This window comes from Lynx rufus, unplaced genomic scaffold (assembly GCF_022079265.1).
Source record: "Lynx rufus isolate CCGP_SWC_20201006 ecotype Redwood Valley unplaced genomic scaffold, mLynRuf1.p SCAF_7, whole genome shotgun sequence".
NCBI classification, from domain to species: domain Eukaryota; kingdom Metazoa; phylum Chordata; class Mammalia; order Carnivora; family Felidae; genus Lynx; species Lynx rufus.
This window is the reverse complement of record NW_025814889.1, coordinates 117,499,989-117,518,507: the sequence shown is the minus strand read 5'-3', so window position 1 is coordinate 117,518,507 and position 18,519 is coordinate 117,499,989. Positions and strand designations below refer to the sequence as shown.

General features: G+C 38.1%; 1 protein-coding gene across 1 annotated transcript in view; it reads left to right on the top strand.

Moving 5' to 3' along the window:
- The first annotated feature begins 551 nt into the window (after positions 1–551).
- CDK17 (cyclin dependent kinase 17) overlaps positions 552–18,519 on the top strand; it is a 110,914-nt gene continuing 92,946 nt past the window's right edge. The window contains exon 1 of the mRNA XM_047067259.1: positions 552–615. The gene's annotated coding sequence lies outside the window, so the exon portion shown is untranslated. The remainder of the gene's footprint in view (positions 616–18,519) is intronic.

The window sequence follows — 18,519 nt, the reverse complement described above, 5'->3', positions numbered from 1 at the left end:
CGCCAGCAGGGGTCGCGCTGCCCGCGGCAAGCCGCTCAGGCGGGGGTGGGGGAAGCTCCCGCGGCGGGTCGCTTTTCTCCGCCGCTGCTGGTTGGATCGTTTCAATAAAAGTCTTTTTTCTCGCTCGCTCGCTCTCCTCCGGGGAACAGGCGGAGGCGTCAGTCCGCAGCCGCCGAGTGAGAAAGCGACGCACACGCAGAGAACGAAAGCGGCCGCCCGCGGTCTCCGAAGCTCCTCACGGTCCGGCCGCAGAGAAGAAGGAACCCTCGTCCGGGCGGGCCGCCTCAGCCGGGCCGCCTCAGCCGGGCGTCACCTCCCTGCCCGCCTCGCTCCCGCCCAGGCTCCTCCGAGGGGATTAGTGGGCTGCCCGCGCGGCCCGGCGGCCCGGGAGCCATGTTGTCCGGGGGGCTTGGCAACGCGTGAGGGACCCGCGGCCCCTCCCGGAGGCTCCGGACCCTCGGCGAGAGCCGGAAGGCAGCGGCGGAGGCCTGCGCCTCGGAGGCGCCTCGGGTCCGCCAGCCGCTGGGACCCGGACCTGCATCCGGTCGCCGCGGGCGTCGGCAGAGCAGCTCACGCTCCGCGCCTCGCTTCGCGACGCGGCCCCCGCACTTGCTGGTGAGTTGGTGGCGGGCGACCTCGCGGGGCTTTTCCTCCTGCCGGGCGGACCCCGAGCCGAGGGGGGCGGGAGGGTGCTTGGGACCGAGGGCCGGGGCGGGAGGCTTTGGGGGCGCTGGAGGCTCAGGCCCGGCCGGGAAGTTGAGAGAGGGAGGCGCGGCGTAGGGAGCTCGCGAGTGCCTGTCGCCCCTCTGGTCCAGCGCGATCCCCGGGTCGCCCAGGCATTTCCGGGGTGGGGTGGGATGTGGGTATGTGATGGGCTTCTTCGCGGGAGGCGCCTCCAGCCGCAGCCTCCTCTGGTGCTTGCTGCCCGTTTGGTCTCCGGGAGAGGCCCAGGAGGAAAGAGGCTGAAAGTCCCCGGAGACACAAAGATCCCCCTCGGCGGGGGTGGAGCTGCAGGCGCGGGCGGCGGAGGGGAAAGGAAGGGCGCGAGTCCGCGGGAGGTGGGCGAGGAGGCGGCGGTGGCCGCCGCGCTTCCAGCTCCTTGGAGACGCCGGGGGTGTGAGCGGGTGGCGAGCGCGGGGGAGGAGGGGGGGAGGAGGAGGAGGAGGAGGAGGAGGAGGAGCCTTCGCGTGGGGGAGCCGGCCGAGACAAAGATCACCGCAGCCTCCCGCTGGCGGGTCACACCCCTGAGTGTTGGTCAAGAGCTGAGGTGGAGGGAGTGTGGGAAACCCAAAGAACCGATGGGGAGGGGAATATGGGCAGTTGCCAAGTATTGTCGTCTCCGTTGCAGTTGCTTTTCTCAGCATTTTCGTGCCCGATGCTTTTGCTCCCCAACTCAGCTGGATAGCTCCAGATTCCCTGCTTCCCGTCACCACCTCACTGCCACATTGACTCCCTTGTGGTTTCCCCCTCATTCTCCCCCTACTTTTCACCCACTCCTTTTCGGGTAAGCAGTATTTTGCCTTCAGCTTGGGGGAACGTTTGCTAATGACAGGATGCCTGAGCTTGTTCTGACCCTGAACTGCCGTGAACTCCTCTCTCTTCCTCCCACCCTTTCCTTTCTGGGATCTTATAATGTCACATGGCCACTAACAATTAGCTTTTCTTCAAAAATGGCAAAAACATTTAGCTGAAACCCGTGGCGCTCCTCTTTTATATTAATTCGTCCACTAAAGACACGGCCTTGGTTATGGTTTATCACTTCTTAGCCAAATAAATTTTCTAGGTAACAAAAGTGGTAAATTTTATTTTGAGTCTCGGCTCTTACTAGGGTCAGCAAAGTGTATTCCTGGCAGCCAGACCTTCTGTCACTTATCAGGAAATGCTTGACTTAAAGACAATTCTTTCTTCAAACTTTGCTGATTCTTGTTGAGGGATTTCTTTTAAAGGGCGCTAGTGTTAGAAGGTCAAAGTAACAAATTTGAGTTACTGTATCTTAGACTTCTGTTAACCATTGGGCAGAAGAAAATGAATGGGATTTTAAGATCTTTAATGCCTGGAGTCCAGGAAAGCCTCTGTTGAAGCTAGAGGCAAGGTTCAATCAAATTTTAAGAAAAAAATTTGCTGCCAGTGGTGTTATTGGTTTTGTTTGTTAATGAGGTCATGTCAATCTTTGTAATTCTAATATCTGCATACTTCCAAAAACAACGGTTGTAACAATGGAAAAAAATTGGCAATATTTAAGGAAAAGTCTTTTTTTTATTAGGGAGAATATTGGAATATAGAAGTGTCATCCTTTTATCTGGTGGACTGTCTCATAGGCCAGGAACACTAACAGTTTGAATGCTGGACTTCAAAGAAAATAGCTGAGACTTTGGCGTATATATATACACACACATATATGTACATGTATACATGTATATTTTACAGCAAAAATAGACATTGAAGCATGATGGAAAGAAATTAAAAGTAAACACTTTGGTATAGGGACGTTATTGTTGATATTATTCTGGGAACAGCCATATCTTGCTGCCATTACAATGTTGACGCTATAAAAATTTTGAAAAGGATTTCGTTTTAGGGACCCGCCTCTGAATTGTGTACTCCCTACCCCACTCTCACCACTTAACACATTTCAAATATCTCTGTGAAATTAAAGATCGTATCATTAATGATTGGTGTTTTGTGTAGCATATTTATCAAAAGGCCAAATCGAAGATACATTGGCTATTTTCTACATGTTGGTTAGTGTTTAATTAGATTATGAAGTTTAATTCTCTGAAGGAAATCTACCAAAAAGTTAACGAAGATTTCTGGGTGGTGTGATTTATGGATGAAAAAAAAAATACAGCTCTGTATTTTCCAAATTTTTACATTCCTTTTAAAATCAGAAAAAAAGTGTATGAAGTAGAAAGCCTTGTTAGTAACCTAATTTTCCTGTTACTGAAAGAAGCTCCTGTAAAAGAGTTTATGCTCATCCTTGAACTCTGACCCAGTAAAGTCACTTTCAGGTGTTAGGTATTTGAAATAGTGTAGCCTGCCAGATGTGCTCTGATTACCTGAAGGGAGAAAGAGATACATAGTAAGGAAAGATGAAATTGCAAGAGTTATTTCAGTGTATGGTAGTGATCCAATATACAGTGGTAGCTTTGTACACCAGTAATCTTGTCCTAATAAGTCATTGGTTTTACAAAAAATAGAAAATTTAAATTTTATTTTCTCTGTAGTCGTGTTGACTAAACAGATTTTAATGTATATATTTGTTGATATGTTTCGTTTTTAGATATTGCTTCTGTCCTATGATTAGGGTGGAAAGAGATGGCATAAAATAATTTACTTTGTTGAGGCTTTTGTTTTTCCCCTTATTTTCAGCAGTACTTCCCTCCTTTTCCTTTATTGGTGAAATAGTACTAACCAAACAACTGGAGGCATTTTACTGTGAATGGTAGAAACTATAGTGGCAACTGAAGAAGTGAAGATGATGTCCCGTAATACTATAAAACATTATCTGTGAACACAAAATTTCCCCCCTGGTATTTTCTTTGTTATTGTCTAATCGTGTTGCATATTTATAAGGCATTACATTTTGAGTCTTTATTACTGTTCTCTAATCTTTATAAAAATTGCAGCATCATGTCATGGCATTCTTTTTTATAGTTTTTACACTTCCACGGAGGATAATTACTTAACAAATGTATTGCTGTGTTGTAGAAAAAGGACATTGTATGTTAAATTCAGTTAATAAAAATATTCATTAGAGTATTTTATCTATTTTAAAAATTGTCTCCTTTCATATATGGGAAGGAAGAATAGTTTTGAGGTTCTTTGAATTTTGAATGTGTAATTTTTGCTTAAACTTTTAAATGGAAAAGTTATTTAAAATGCAATTTATAAACTGATCATGGCATTTTGCGTTTTATTTATTATTTTTTTTTTAATGTTTATCTTTGAGAGAGAGTGAAAGAGACAGAGTGCAGTGAGAGAGGGGCAGAGAGAGAGGCACACACAGAATCTGAAGCAGGCTCCAGGCTCTGAGCTATCAGCACAGAGCCCAGTGCAAGGCTCAAATCCGTGAACTACAAAATCATGACCTGAGCTAAAGTTGGATGCTTAACCCACTGAGCCACCCAGGAGCCCCGGCGTTTTGCATTTTAGATGATGAAGATAAACAGGAGGTTTATGGCATTTAAAATTGTGCTTTATATACTATTTATGAGGTTAAAAAAATCACCTAAATAGAAAATTTGGTGTAGGTTACTAGCATTCAGCCTACAGTGTTGGCAATTTCTTTGAACTGGTGGGGAGAGGACCTTTTTTTTTTTTAACTTCAATTTACAATATTTATGAATTAAGCCAAGAATTCTTACTGTCATTACTGGAGTCTTAGTCATTATTTTACTCTGAGCCTTTTTAGTTGGCAACTGCTTTCATATCTGCAAAATATTGACCTGGAAAGAGTAATTGTCAAGGGCCAGGAAAATGTATTGAATATATCTGAGAGTAGCTTACCTTTCCTAGCCTGTTTCCCTCTCTGTTGGCCAACTTGGAAAATAAATAAATACCCAACAATAAATCTAATGGGAAGGTGCTTACTGTAAATAATGTTATGTTCCATAGTAACCTATGATACTGAATACTGTATGTGAGGAGGTAGATTTACAGATCTGTGGCATATTGGGATGAGTGAAAATTACCTTGCTCTCCAAGTCTCCTTTAAAAATTTTTTTTGGGGGGGTGCCTGGGTGACTTAGTCAGTTAAGGGTCTTGACTTCAGCTCAGGTTCTGATCTTGCAGTTTGAGCCCTGCACTGGGCTCTGTGCTGACAGCCTGGAGCCTGCTTTGGATTCTGTCTCCCTCTTGCTCTTCGCCTCCCCTGCTTGCATTCTGCCAGCCTCTCTCTCTCTCTCTGTCTCTCTCTCTCTCAAAAGTAAATGCTAAAAAAAAATAAAATTATTATTATTATTTTTACATTTATTTTTGAGAGACAGAGCACAAGCGGGAGAGGGGCAGATAGAGAAGGAGACACAGAATCCGAAACAGGCTCCAGGCTCCAAGCTGTCGGCACAGAGCCCAACGTGGGGCTCGAACTCACCAACCGTGAGATCATGACCTGAGCCGAAGTCGGATGCCCACTGACTGAGCCACCCAGGCACCCCAAAATAAAATTATTTTTTGATGTAAACTATATGTGAAAGAAATTAAACTCAATTACCTCTTTTGTTAGTACTATGCCAGGTATTACTTTGTTTAATCCTCATAGTAAGCTCATCATATAGGTATTGTGCCTGTTTTCAAATAAGGACACAGAGGCCCTAGATTAAGTGATGGTCTCCAAGGTCCTACCTCTGTGATGAAGCTGAGGTTCCAGTGTTGGTGTTCAAACCACTATATTACACTGCCTCCTTGGGGATGTGATGTTAAAAAGTCTGTGTTAAATGTCTGCTATAGAGAGAACTAAAAAGTGATAAATTTAAAAACTCATCAAAATTAGATTTAAATTCCATTGAATTAGCTTTACTACACACAAAACAATTGAACTATACAAAATGTATAAGAGGACATGTTTATAGCTAAATATGAATTAAAGGTGCTAAAAAATACTGAAAATATTTGTAGATTTATTTTTAATCATGGATTTATCAATTATTTTGGGGGGGCACAAAGTAAAATGAATATTGGTGCTGAAAAGCAAAAATAATTATACTGTATATTTACTCTCATTTTTGCTTCTAAATTTTCTTGTTTTGATTTTACATGTGTTAAAATTAGTTTGCATTATTTTAGCATATGTCATAAATGGGAAGGTGGCTCAGATGCATGCTGTGTAGGTTGCTTCAGTATTGGGTGAGAATTTTGCTTTAAGGTAGATAAATTTTATATCTATATCTGTGCACAAATAATTACCTATTGGTTTGGGTTTTGGAATTGCTTATTTAGTTAAGTAAAGTGTAAATTTTGATTTTGTGTTTTTATTACTATGTGTCTATATACCACTGAAAATGGAAATATCAGAGCAGATTGTACATTTTTGGTAATACCTTTTTACATTGAAAGCCAGCCCTTATGATGTTATTGTTGATATATATCCTATCCGTTGTTCAATTTGAAGAACAGAAAATGTTATTGAATTGACTAGGGGTATTACATTAAAGTGGAAAAGCAATGAAAGCAGATTTTCTTTTGTTGTCCTAAAAGTTAATTTGGAAAAGGTTTTGTCAACCTTTTTTTTTTTTTAATGTAAGCTCTACACTTATCATGGCACTTGAACTTATGACCTTGAGATCAAAAGTTGCATGCTCTACCAACTAAGCCGCACATTCCCCTTGTCAACCTTGTAAAAGCGCATTTTTATTTTTATGCATTTATTAGTGTAAATACTTTCAAGAATACTTTAAATTTTAAATGCATATTTGTAAACAGTGGGAAAAGGACCCAAGAATAATTTAACTATATTCTAGGTTAGTGACTAACTCACTTTGGTCTTCTCAGTCATATATTTAGTCCATCTATTCTTATAATTGATGGTTAACATTTGTTAATAGTGTGTGTTAATATTAAATAATATAAAAGTTTGGTAAAAATTGGTATTAATATTTGTGAAAAATCATTAGGTAACAACATTGAAGCTCTTCTTACTCCAAATTTAGAGGCATTATCCTTTAAATCAGCTAATATGTAAAATAAACTAGCTAATATATATTTTTAAGCATTATCTTTAAAATAAACCTTTCCCATAATTCCAGATTTTGTTTTAATTACTGGTTTGTACTGCTATTTCTGGTGGAAAGCTTTTTATTGATTTTTGAAATAAATTTTAGATTCCTTAAGGAGAGTTTAGCACTTTGAGCTTGTCTTATTGAAATATTTTTAAGAAATCCTTTATGGCTTTATTATACTTAATACATTTTCTTTCTCTTTTAATTTCCTTTTTTTTTTTTTTTTTTGAGAGCAAGGAGCTAGAGGGAGAGGTGCCCATGTGCATTCAAGCAGGGGAGGGACAAAGCAAGGGAAAGAGAATCTTAAGCCGGTTTCCCGCCCAGGAGCCCAGGGCAGAGCCTGAGGCGGGCTCTATCTCCAGACCTGAGAGAGCATGACCTGAACCAAAATCATGAGTTGAGGGGCGCCTGGGTGGCGCAGTCGGTTAAGCGTCCGACTTCAGCCAGGTCACGATCTTGCGGTGCGTGAGTTCGAGCCCCGCATCAGGCTCTGGGCTGATGGCTCGGAGCCTGGAGCCTGTTTCCGATTCTGTGTCTCCGTCTCTCTCTGCCCCTCCCCTGTTCATGCTCTGTCTCTCTCTGTCCCAAAAATAAATAAACGTTGAAAAAAAAAAAATTAAAAAAAAAAAAACAAAATCATGAGTTGGACACCTAATTGACCAGGCCACCCAGGTGCCCCAATACATTTTGTTTTTCAATTCAGGGGTATAATAAGTAAGTACTTTTAAAGCATTTGTTGTGCCCTAGGCATTGTGTTAGTCATTGTATATGGTATAAAAATATAATTTAATGAGGAACTATTATAATATGTGAAATAACAGCAACACTGGTTGACCGGAAGTTCTGCTCTTGGTCCTAATCTCATGTTTTACATGTTCCCTGGGCAGTCTCCTCTGTATTCTGTGCTTTGTTCTTAATTACCTCTATGTTGATGATATCCACACCTTTACTTCTAATCCAGACCTTGTTTCCTGAATTCCTTCTAGTTACCTCCCAGATGTTCTTAGTGTTCCTTTACCAGAGCTGAACATTTTTTTAGTCTCTGCCTGCATTCCCAACCACAGTAATGCACCACCATCAGCTTTGTCACTTGAGCCAAAAGCTTTGGCAGATTATGCTTTTCTGTTAGCTCTCCTCTCCCTAGTCCAGTCTCTCACACCAAACTTTATCAATTTTATTTCCTAAATATATTTCAGATTTATTTTTTCCTGTTGTTTCTTTAATATGTAAGGGTTTTGGAATACCTCATCTGTATTATTACATCCAATTTTGGCCATTTAAATCTAACAGGTATTCATTCTTCTTTACATTTATGTATATGTCTGTCCTTCCTTCTGCCCACCCATCCATGTATCTATGTCTGTTCTATACTAGCATTCCTGGTCCATCCTAAGAAATAAAGATGAGGAAGCTGATGTGTTGGTGTTACAGTGCTGTGATGCTTGGAGAGAAATTCTCATTTTTGAGGGCAAATGTCACTTTGCCGTCTTTCATCTACTCTGGTGGAGTTGTGGTAATTGTACTATAACATTTATGTCTACCATAGTACTTAAGACATTGTTTTGTAATTAATTATTTACAAATCTCCATTCTGGTTGGCCTTCTGCTCCAGATACACCATGGTTTTTTGGTATTCCCTCCAAATTATGTATTTCCTAATTGAATGAATGAAGTGATAGGATTAGGATCTGAATTGGTAAATTATGGTCAGATTAATCATGGCCTAGAAAGAGTCAAGAGTCAATTCTGATACGGGAGAAATATTAAAAGCCATCAAAAGTTTTGCGTATTGTTGTTACATGTAGGTGGTATTTGTGTGTGAGCAATATGGAAGCAGTTTGTAGGCCAACCTGGAGGGGCAATAACGGCATTATTGGGTCTTTTTAATTACATGTAAACTGTACTAACTTGTTGTCTTAGACAAATTGGAAATATAAAATTACATTATTTATATGTACATAAAGCATCTGTTTCTAAAGATCTAAAAACTTTGGTCGATATCAAGAGTGAAATTTGGTTTAGCTGATAAAATTTCATGCTTAATGAAATTGAGCTCTTTACCTATATAGTACTAGAGCAAAATGCATTTACTGAAGTATAGAATTGCACTCAAAGGGAGAGAACAGTGCATTTATTGTCATCCCTGTTGCCCTGATAGTTTATGTATACAGTTGACCAAGAATTTTGTTTTTATTGGGATTATTGTAATTAAATAAAAACTGCTTTAGAGTCTGATTTTAAAATTAAAGACATTTTATTGATATATTTTTAAATTGAGGTTTAAATTATACCTCTGTTATAGTAGGTATATTGTAAGAATTAGATACATTTTAGAAATCAGAGATTATGGCTTGATGACATCTTGAAATGTAACATTTAAAAATGAATTTTCATAATTTGTGAGATTCAGTGCCTTTTCATAGTTCTCAACTTATTATATGGTCTTAAAACATTAAAAATTTTTGTATCAGTTAAATTTTCAAGATCATGATTTATTTACTGACCTTTTTATCATTTCAGGAACAGTGGAGTCAGCACTGTATTTTACAGTAGATTTTTTTACCCATAATTTAAAAAAATTTTTTGTTTAAAAATTAAGCTCCTAATTTCTAATATGGGGCTTGAACTCATGACCCTGAGATCAAGAGTTGTATGCTCTACCGACTGGGCCAGCCAGGCGCCCCTCCCCATAAATTTGTGAGCATTTGCCCCCCCCCCCCCCCGTCAAATGTTATTTCTATTTCTATTCTCCTCTGATCCTGTTTCTTCCTTAGAAGCTATAAAATGGTTGACACATTTTTTTAAAAGTTTATTTATTTTGAGAGAGAGAGAGAAAGAGAGAAAGTGAACGAGCTGGGGAGACCAGAGAGAAAGGGAGAAAATCCCAAACATGACATCATAACTTGAGCTGAAATCAAGAGTTGGTTGCTTAACCAACTGAGCCACCCAGGTGCCCTGACACATTTTTAATTTTAAGTACAATTTTTTGGGAAAAAATCTGAACTCTTATAAAGTTGGAATTGGTTATATGTGTCCATTTGTTTTCCATAAAGAAATTATTTCAGTCGTAACTGATAATCATGTGATCTTGAACCAGTTACTTAAACACTTAAGGGTCAGTTTCTTCTATAAAATTGGGAAGTGCCAGAACCTATTTCATGGGGTTTTGGAATTAAATGAAATGATATGTGTACAGCACTTTTCAAAGTACCTTGCATTTAGCACTCAGAACTGGCAATTTTTTTTTTTTTTTTTGTATTCCTCTTTAATAGGAAGAATTGTTGGTAATGTACCAGAATTGTTTTGCTGATCTATTCCTTCAGGTTTATTCCTTCAGGTTAAGTAAGTGATTCACAAGGACAATTGAATTAAAATAATCTCTCTGGCTTTTAAAAGTGTACATAACCTCCAGGATTTTTTCATATGCTTCCCTACTCCCACCCAATTTGAGAAACATTGTTAGTGGGTTAGCGTTACTGATCCGCGTATGTTGCGTCCTTTAGGTATATTTTGGGGAGGAGGATACTATAGACTATTGGACCAAATCATGTAGGATATTCATTATTGTTTCTTATCTAATGCCCATTATGAATAAAAGTGTTATAATCTTCCTGGTAAATAAGCACATTGATTAATCTTTTCTTTAGGACCAACCAGATTTTTCTTGTAACCATTTGCCCTTTGTCTGTTTCCCTTCTTCAGACCTATCCTGTACCGCTTGTTTGACCTCTTAACAGTATTTACTGTCCATGTTAATGACTTTTATGTGTGATTCAGATATTCTGAAAGTCAAAATAGAATAACAGGTCATAACTTATCCATCAAAAAAAGAAAATTGTTTTTGCGTTTTATTCTTTGTCATAAACTCTTATTTATTTATTTTTTTTTAAGTTTGTTTTGAGAGAGAGAAAGAGAGTACCTGTGCGAGTTGGGGAGGTGCAGAGAGAGAGGAGAGAAAGAATCCCAAGCAGGCTTGGGGCTGTCTGCGCAGAGCCTGACACACAGGGTTCGAACTCACAAACTGAGCCAAGAGATCATGACCTGAGCCAAAATCAAGAGTTGGATGCTTAACCATCTGAGCCACCCAGTACCCCTATTATCTTAGGTTTTTATTATCTTATGTTCTTCTAGGTCAGTGGCCTTCACATGAACTTCGGAAGCACTCTTGTTGATTAAAAAAAAAACAAACAAAACCCAACTAGATGTCTCTGTGATGTGTGTGTGTGTGTGTGTGTGTGTTGTAAAATCTTAAGCTCTGTCCCAGAACAACTGAATTCAAATCTCTGAGCTTCGTTTTTAAAATGTTCCAGGCAATCCTTGGGTTTTAGAAACACAGTTCTAGGGTTTAGTACAGTGTTAAGAGGAGCAATCACTCATATAGAAATTAAAGTAAGGGCAAAGTGATTGAAACTTTCCATCATCGCATCTTATTTTTTCTCTCTTTTTATTGTTTTTTGGATTTCCTAGTTTTATCATGTTTTGGGGGATTTTCTTAACTTTATAAAAGTCTTATGTTCCAATTATTGTATTTATTTTTTATCCCTTTAGTGAATATCTTTTTGTTTTGGTTTTTTAGTTTTTCTAAAAGGTAAACTGAGGCATGTTAATTTTTGTTTTCAAAGTTTAATGAGCATACATTGATTGAATTAGGGAACACCAAACCAGAGGTTTTTACCTGTCTACCAACTAGAGCTGGGAGAGTGGGAAGTTTTTACAGGGAAGACCTAGAAGCAAAGGGAATTATTTGATTGGTGATAGTTTAAGCAGTTGCCTTCTTGGGAAAGCCTAGTTGACTGTGATTGGTTGTTCTTAAGTTTCATTTTCTCAGATTCTTGTATAGTGACTGTGGCTTAGGTTTTGGTTTGCTTACCTAGGGTACCAAGGCATTAGAGCCACCTTAGTCTAATCACCTTCTTGCTTAATTACTTTAACAGTTTGAGTGTCTTACTGTTTTGCATCTGTACAGTCTCAATTTTTATGTTTTTAAAAATTATTTTTTAAATGTAAGAACATACCAATGTAGAAAATAGACCATAATCTAAATTCCCTAGCAGTGGTTATCATCTTCAAATATTCTCTGTGTTTTTTCATATACAGAGTTTAATATTTTTGTTTAAGATCCTTTTTATAACGTAAGTTTTTTAAATTACCAAATAATTTTTATGGCAGTCGTTTTCATTGTTACAGCAACAGTTAACTCATAGCGGTTAATAATTAATAAATTACTACTTTTCATTTTGCATCATTTTAAATTGTGCTGGGACAGGCTGTAGCACGTGACCACACCATCCTTTCCCCGCCATTTTACATTTCCTTAGGGTAGCTAGATACAGAGACATGGAATTCCCAGATCAAACCCTGTGAACCTTTTCAATTAATGCTTGTTGTGGCAGCGCCACTAGTAATGTGCCACATCTACTTTTACTGACTCTACTCTTTAAAATTCTTGCTTCGGGGGCGCCTGGGTGGCTCAGTTGGTTATGTGTCTGACTCTTGACTTCAGCTCAGGTCATGATCCCTGGGTCATGGGATTGAGCACCCATGTCAGGCTTTGTGCTAGGCTTGGAGCCTGCTTGCGAGTTGCTGTCTCTTTCCCTCTGCCCTGTCCCCTGCTCATTCTCTCTCTCTCTCTCTAAAAAAAAAGTAATAATAATACTTGCCTTAGATAATTTATAGAAAGATGTCATTGCTTGGGTTTGGATTTCTTTGATTGCTGGGGTTTTTTTCCTTATTTTCCCCCTCAGATTGCTCAGGAGGAAATGTTTACCATTCCCTGAATCCTGACAGCTTCATTTTTCATTATTTTGTGATACTTTTTTTTTTTTAATTTATTCTGAGAGGGAGAGACAGACATAGCACAAGTGGAGGAGGGGCAGAGAGAGAGAGGGAGAGAGAGAATCCCAAGCAGTCTCCACACTGTCAGTTCAGAGCCCGATGCAGGGCTTGAGCCACGAGATCATGCCCTGAGCAGAAACTGAAATTTGAATGCTTAACTTACTGAACTACCCAGGTGCCCCTGTGATACTTTCTTTTTTTTTTAATCATATTGCTGTATGTAACGTTTTTTTCTCTTAATCTGAAATAATTTGTTTTGGTGATCCATCTGTTCTTATTCTAGCTCCAGCTTATTTTAGTTATCACTGCTTTGTAATGTATCTTAATGTCTGCTATGGCAAGACAGTTTTTTCTTCAAATAATTATGATACTATGTATGTATTTTTATTCTACTTTTATAAATGGTAGGCAAAAGAGAAGTAAAAGAGGTGTCTCCATTTTTTTTTCTTTTCAGCCTCGTCTCTCTAGCTTAAAACTTCAGTCCTAGATATGTCAGCACATCTGTAAGAGTTGGATCGGGAATCAGGGTAGACTTCCATTTCCTCATTGTCCAGGTTGTATCTTGTAAAGAGCATCTCTGTAAAAATTAGGTAATTTATGATTTTGTTCATTTATTCATGCTGTCACCAAAGGTGGACTTGTCCTGAAGAGGAGGGAATGACATTCAGCCAAGGGTACTTGGTAGATTTCTTGGAGGAAGTAATGCTAGAGATGATTAGCTTTAGCACTTACTAGGATAAAAGGGCGGTATGTAAAAAGGAATTATGAAAGAAGGGTTTACATTAAAAAAAAATTGTTATTCTCCACCAGCCTATTAAGTATTTCCATGTAGTAGAAATAGAGAAATAGAGGTTGCATGTGGAAGATGTGGTAGGTGAGATCAAAGAGGGAGCTATACCAGTAAGAAGTTTGGATTTTATTCATCTATGGAATTGACCTATTGAATATTTTTTAGGCAGAATGTCCTCTTTTCTACATTGAAGTCTTTGGGAAAGTTCTGTGAACTGCTACAAATGAGCTACTTTTTCAGAAGCAGCCTCAAAGGATTGCTTCCTTACTTTAGGAATGCTAAAAAGAGCTACTTGTGCCTTCTTTTTTCTGGTCTGATTCACCTCAGAGACATGAAATTATTTTATTATCTCTTAGGAGCATTTAGAAATGTGTATTTGTAAACCTTCCATTTTTATCTTCCGATGAGGAAGTGATCCCACATGTTAAAATTTGGTTTCATCATTTTATTGGGGAAATAGATAAAAATAGTAAGTTTATGACATTGAAAAAATTCTTTTATTTAACTGTGAATATCAGCATGCCAATGAAGGATACAAATACTAATTATACCTCTACAAATGATTATTTAGTTCTTTAGACTTTACCTCTGTGTTAATATAATACAGGTAACCATGTAAAACTATCCATTTAATAGTAACTCAGGTAAGTTATATGCAGGTACTGAGAATAGGCTGATTTTAGCAGCTACTGGGTTTCAGCACTTTGAAGTCAACTAAGTTTGACTTTACAGTTAATCCTTGAGCAACACAGGTTTGACTGCACTGGTCCACTTATACATGGATTTATTTTGGGAACAAAAGTACAGTACTATAAAAGTATTTTCTCTTAGGATTTTCTCAGTAACACTTTTTATTCTCCTTTGTGAGAATATAGCATATAATACATATATGACATAGAAAATATGTGTTAATTGACTCTTTATGTTATTGGTAAGGCTTCCAGTCAACAGCAGCCTATTAATAGTTAAGTTTTTGGGGAATCAGAAGTTAAATGCAGGTTTTGGACTACACAGGGGTCAGTGCCCCTAACCCCTGTGCTGTTCAAGGGTCAACTGTACTTCTAATAGTTACAAAGAATTTTTGATACATTTTTGATCTTGTTCCTAAGGAGGAGGTAACTTTTCTTAAAGTATTTACTCTTCACAAATGATTATCTCCCTGCCCCATTCCTTTCTTACTTTGAACTCTTCAAATCCTTCCACTTTTGTAGGCATTTAACATTAACAAAAAAAATTAAACTTAATTTTTTTGAATAGGTGATATAATTAAGAACTTAAAACTATGTAGAGAGATATATAGAGAAGTCTTGTTTCACCCTTTGCTTTCTCCTGCTAGTTTTTCTTCCCACACCTTTTATAGGTAGACATTTCCTTTTGTGTTTATCTTTCCAGTGTATTTTTTGCAAATACAAACAAATACATATATATTTTATTTTGAAGATTTTTCCATGTCTAGTTAAAGATCTTCCTTTATTTTTAATAACTGTCATAAACCCACAGAAGTAAAATTCAGCTAAGTCACCGAGTCCTTTGTGGACACTTGGGTTGTTTCTTATCTTTTGCTATTACAATACCAAATGAATAGCATACATACAACATTTTGTACTTGCATAAGCAAATGCATGATTTAGATTCTAAGAACAAGGGTCAGTCAAGTGGTAAATACCTCTGTACACAGGTTTCTTTGCTCTGTCAGTTGAGAAGGCCTAGAAAAAAATGACACCCCAGTAGCAGTGAGCAGTTAGTGCCCAGATCTTGGTTTCTAATACTATTCTCCCATGAAAGGAACCAGAGCTCTGGAGAAATGGCTGATTCCAGGACTGGGACAGGAAATAAATACAATAATACTGAAAAGTTAAGAAGTACTCCCAACAAAAACAATGAATGAGGTATGTAAAAGGGGCATAGGAGCTGACTCAGGGAGCTCCCAATGATTAATAATAGAACAATTTGAGAAAATAAAATAGAATTTTAAAAATTGGATTATAATTTAATTATAAAATATCCATGAATCCATACTGAAATAAATAAATGGGGGAGAATAGACAAAACTCCTGTGCAGAGGAATTCCAAATAATTTATGTAGATACTCAGCCTTCAAAGAGGTATAATAAAACTCTCCTCTAAATGAGTGGAAAAATAGAGAAAAGGGTAACTTAGCAGGGGAAAAACCTGACAAATGCTACCTCAGCTGTGTGACCAAGGTTTAATACTATAAATATATTGTATTAATACTATAAACCAAGTGTATCTCCCCTGCCCCCTGTAATTTATATGTTGAAACCTGATGGTATTTGGAGGTGGGGACTTTGAGAGGTGCTTCTATCAGTAGGGCATGGAATTAATACCTTTTTAAGAAACACCAGAGAGCTACTTCCCCTCTTGTGCCATGTGAGGACTTAGTGAATAGATGGCAATCTATGAACTATGAAGTGGGTTCTTACCAGACACCAAATCTGCAGGGGACTTGATCTTGGACTTCCCAGCCCCCAGAACTGTGAGAAATAAATTTCTGTTGTGTCTAAGCTACCTAGTCTAAGGTATTTTATTATAGCGATATTCCTTAAAGCTGTCAAGGTCATCTGAAACAGGGGAAGTCAGAAACTGTCCCAGCCAAGAAGAGCGTAAGAAGACATGACAGTATAATAATGTGGTATAGTGCTTGGGATCCTGTAACAGAAAAAGGACATTCGGTAAGAACTAGTGAAATCTAAATAGAGTGGACTTTAGTCTGTAATGCATCAGTTTTGGTTCTATTTGTGACAGATATACCATAGTAATATAAGATCTTCATAGCAGAGTCTAGGTGTCTGGTATAGGGCAACTATGTGTACTATCTTTGCAATTTTCCTATGAATCTAAAACTATCATAAAATATTTTTTAAAAAGAAACTGCTGTAATTCTGTTGCAGTCCTATTGGCCATTATGTACCGAAATGTTTGAGAGGCTTATTTTCCCATAGCCTCACCAACTGAATGTGTATCACGTTTTTGGAATTTTGCTCTTTCAATAGATGAAAACTGGTGTAACTCAGACTGTTGTACTTCTCTCATTATGAATGAACTGAATTTTTTTTTCTTTTGTATTTATAATGGACGTTTTACTTTTTTCTCCCTTCTGTGAACTCTGGCATTGTTTATTTTTCTGTTAGGTTTTTGTCTTTTACTTCTTGGTTTCAGGAATTCTCTGTAGGGAGTTTAGCCCTTTATTTGTAATACAGGTTGCAAAAAATATATTTTTTCATTCTTTATGATGTTTCTTATGCAAAAATTTTCCTTTTTTATATGGTGCTACTATTTTTTCTTTTGTTTCTGAACTTTGAAACATAGTTCGAAAAGTCTTCACCACTCCCAGGTTTATGAAGGAATTCATCCATCTTTTTTTCCAGTACTTGTGGTTTCCATTTTTACATTTAGATCTTAAAATTTGAATACTTCATTTCCTCCTCAGCATTGAGGCATTTTAAATGCTTAACCTTTTCTTTCAAATTACTCCTGTGTAAGCATCCTTGTGGCCTTATAAGTGCTTTAAATGATTTATAGTAAAATAAATGCTTACACATTTATTCTTGGTGGATAAAAAGCCTCAACTTTCTGGAAAATATATTAAGCATTTCATTGTGTCTTAATTCCAAATCATGGTTTAAAAATAATTTTACAGTAATGAAAATTCCCTTAAAGTTACTTTTCACTGTTAAATTATAGTAAATTTAGCAGTATTTCTTTCCTTGAACTAATTCTTAGTGTTGTAGATTATTCTAATTTAGTTTTTTCCCCATCCTGTTTCTCCTAAGATTCCTGCTTCAGTTTTCAAACCTGTCTGTGATTTATTTACCTCCCATTGTCTTCAGAACTCCTCACTGGTTTTATGGCTGCAATGATACTGGTAATCTATTTGGTATTATGTAAAGTTTTATTTGTAGGCCAAATATCTGTTTTAACTCGTTAAGAAGATGGAACCAATGGTGTCAACTGATGTTGCCTAGTGTAGGATGATTTCTTATACCTTTTTATTTATTTATTTACTTAAAAAAAATTTTTTTTTTTAACATTTATTTATTTTTGAGACAGAGAGAGACAGAGCATGAACAGGGGAGGGTCAGAGAGAGGGAGACACAGAATCTGAAACAGGCTCCAGGCTCCAAGCTGTCAGCACAGAGCCCGACGCGGGGCTTGAACTCACGGACTGCGAGATCGTGACCTGAGCCGAAGTCGGCCGCCCAACCAACTGAGCCACCCAGGCGCCCCTCTTATACCTTTTTATAAAGGTATTCATATTTACCTCATTTTACTTGTGATGAAACTAGTATTGCTGAACTGAATTTTAATAGATATTTGAGAAACTATCTGGTGATGCTGTGGAATGTTGGCTCTTAGAAAATACTACCAAAAAACTACCTAATGACTTTATTGCATGAAGGAGAGAACCACCTTTACAGAGTTGTTAGGATCTGCTAGGGGAAGGGGAGGGCATATGAAAAGAATAGTGAAGGAGGAAGAGAGAGCAAAGTTGGTATGTTTTTTGAGGATTTGTTGGTATCTTTAAGACATATTTAGGAACTTGATTAGAATTAGTAAGGATCACGATATAATAGCTTAGGATTGATAGACACAGCAAAGCAAGGGTTTTGAGGTGAGATTTTTAAAGTGTCCTGGAAAGTGAACAGTCATTTGCTGCTATTTATTAAAAAGTTGAATAGTCTGCTCTTGGTTTATATGGGGTTTTTGGGAAGTTCCTGAAATGAACAATGAAGTTATTTGCAACTCTTATCTGCCTGGACAAGAATTTCCTGGAATAGTAGAGTCATGTTGTCAAAGACAGCTGAACAGTGATGTTAATGTAGACTAAACTCTGGGTGTAGATGGTTTTAGTTCTCACTACCCATTCAGAACCACAATAAACTTGAAAATACAATTATAAAAAGTGTAATTCTTAGGACCAGCTACTAAGACAATACATTCTTTTGGTGAGGTGTTTGACATTGAATGATTTCCCCTGAAGAATGAGGCCTTACTTTGATAATTAAGGTGTCTGAGACACCCGAATAGGCAGTTGGATATAGGAGTCTGTAGCTGAGAAAAGAGATCTAAAAGGATCAGTAATAGAAATTTGGGAGTTATTGTTTAGGTTAAATCCAAATGCCTAGATGAGTTTGCCTGAGGAAGCATAGAGTGAGAAGA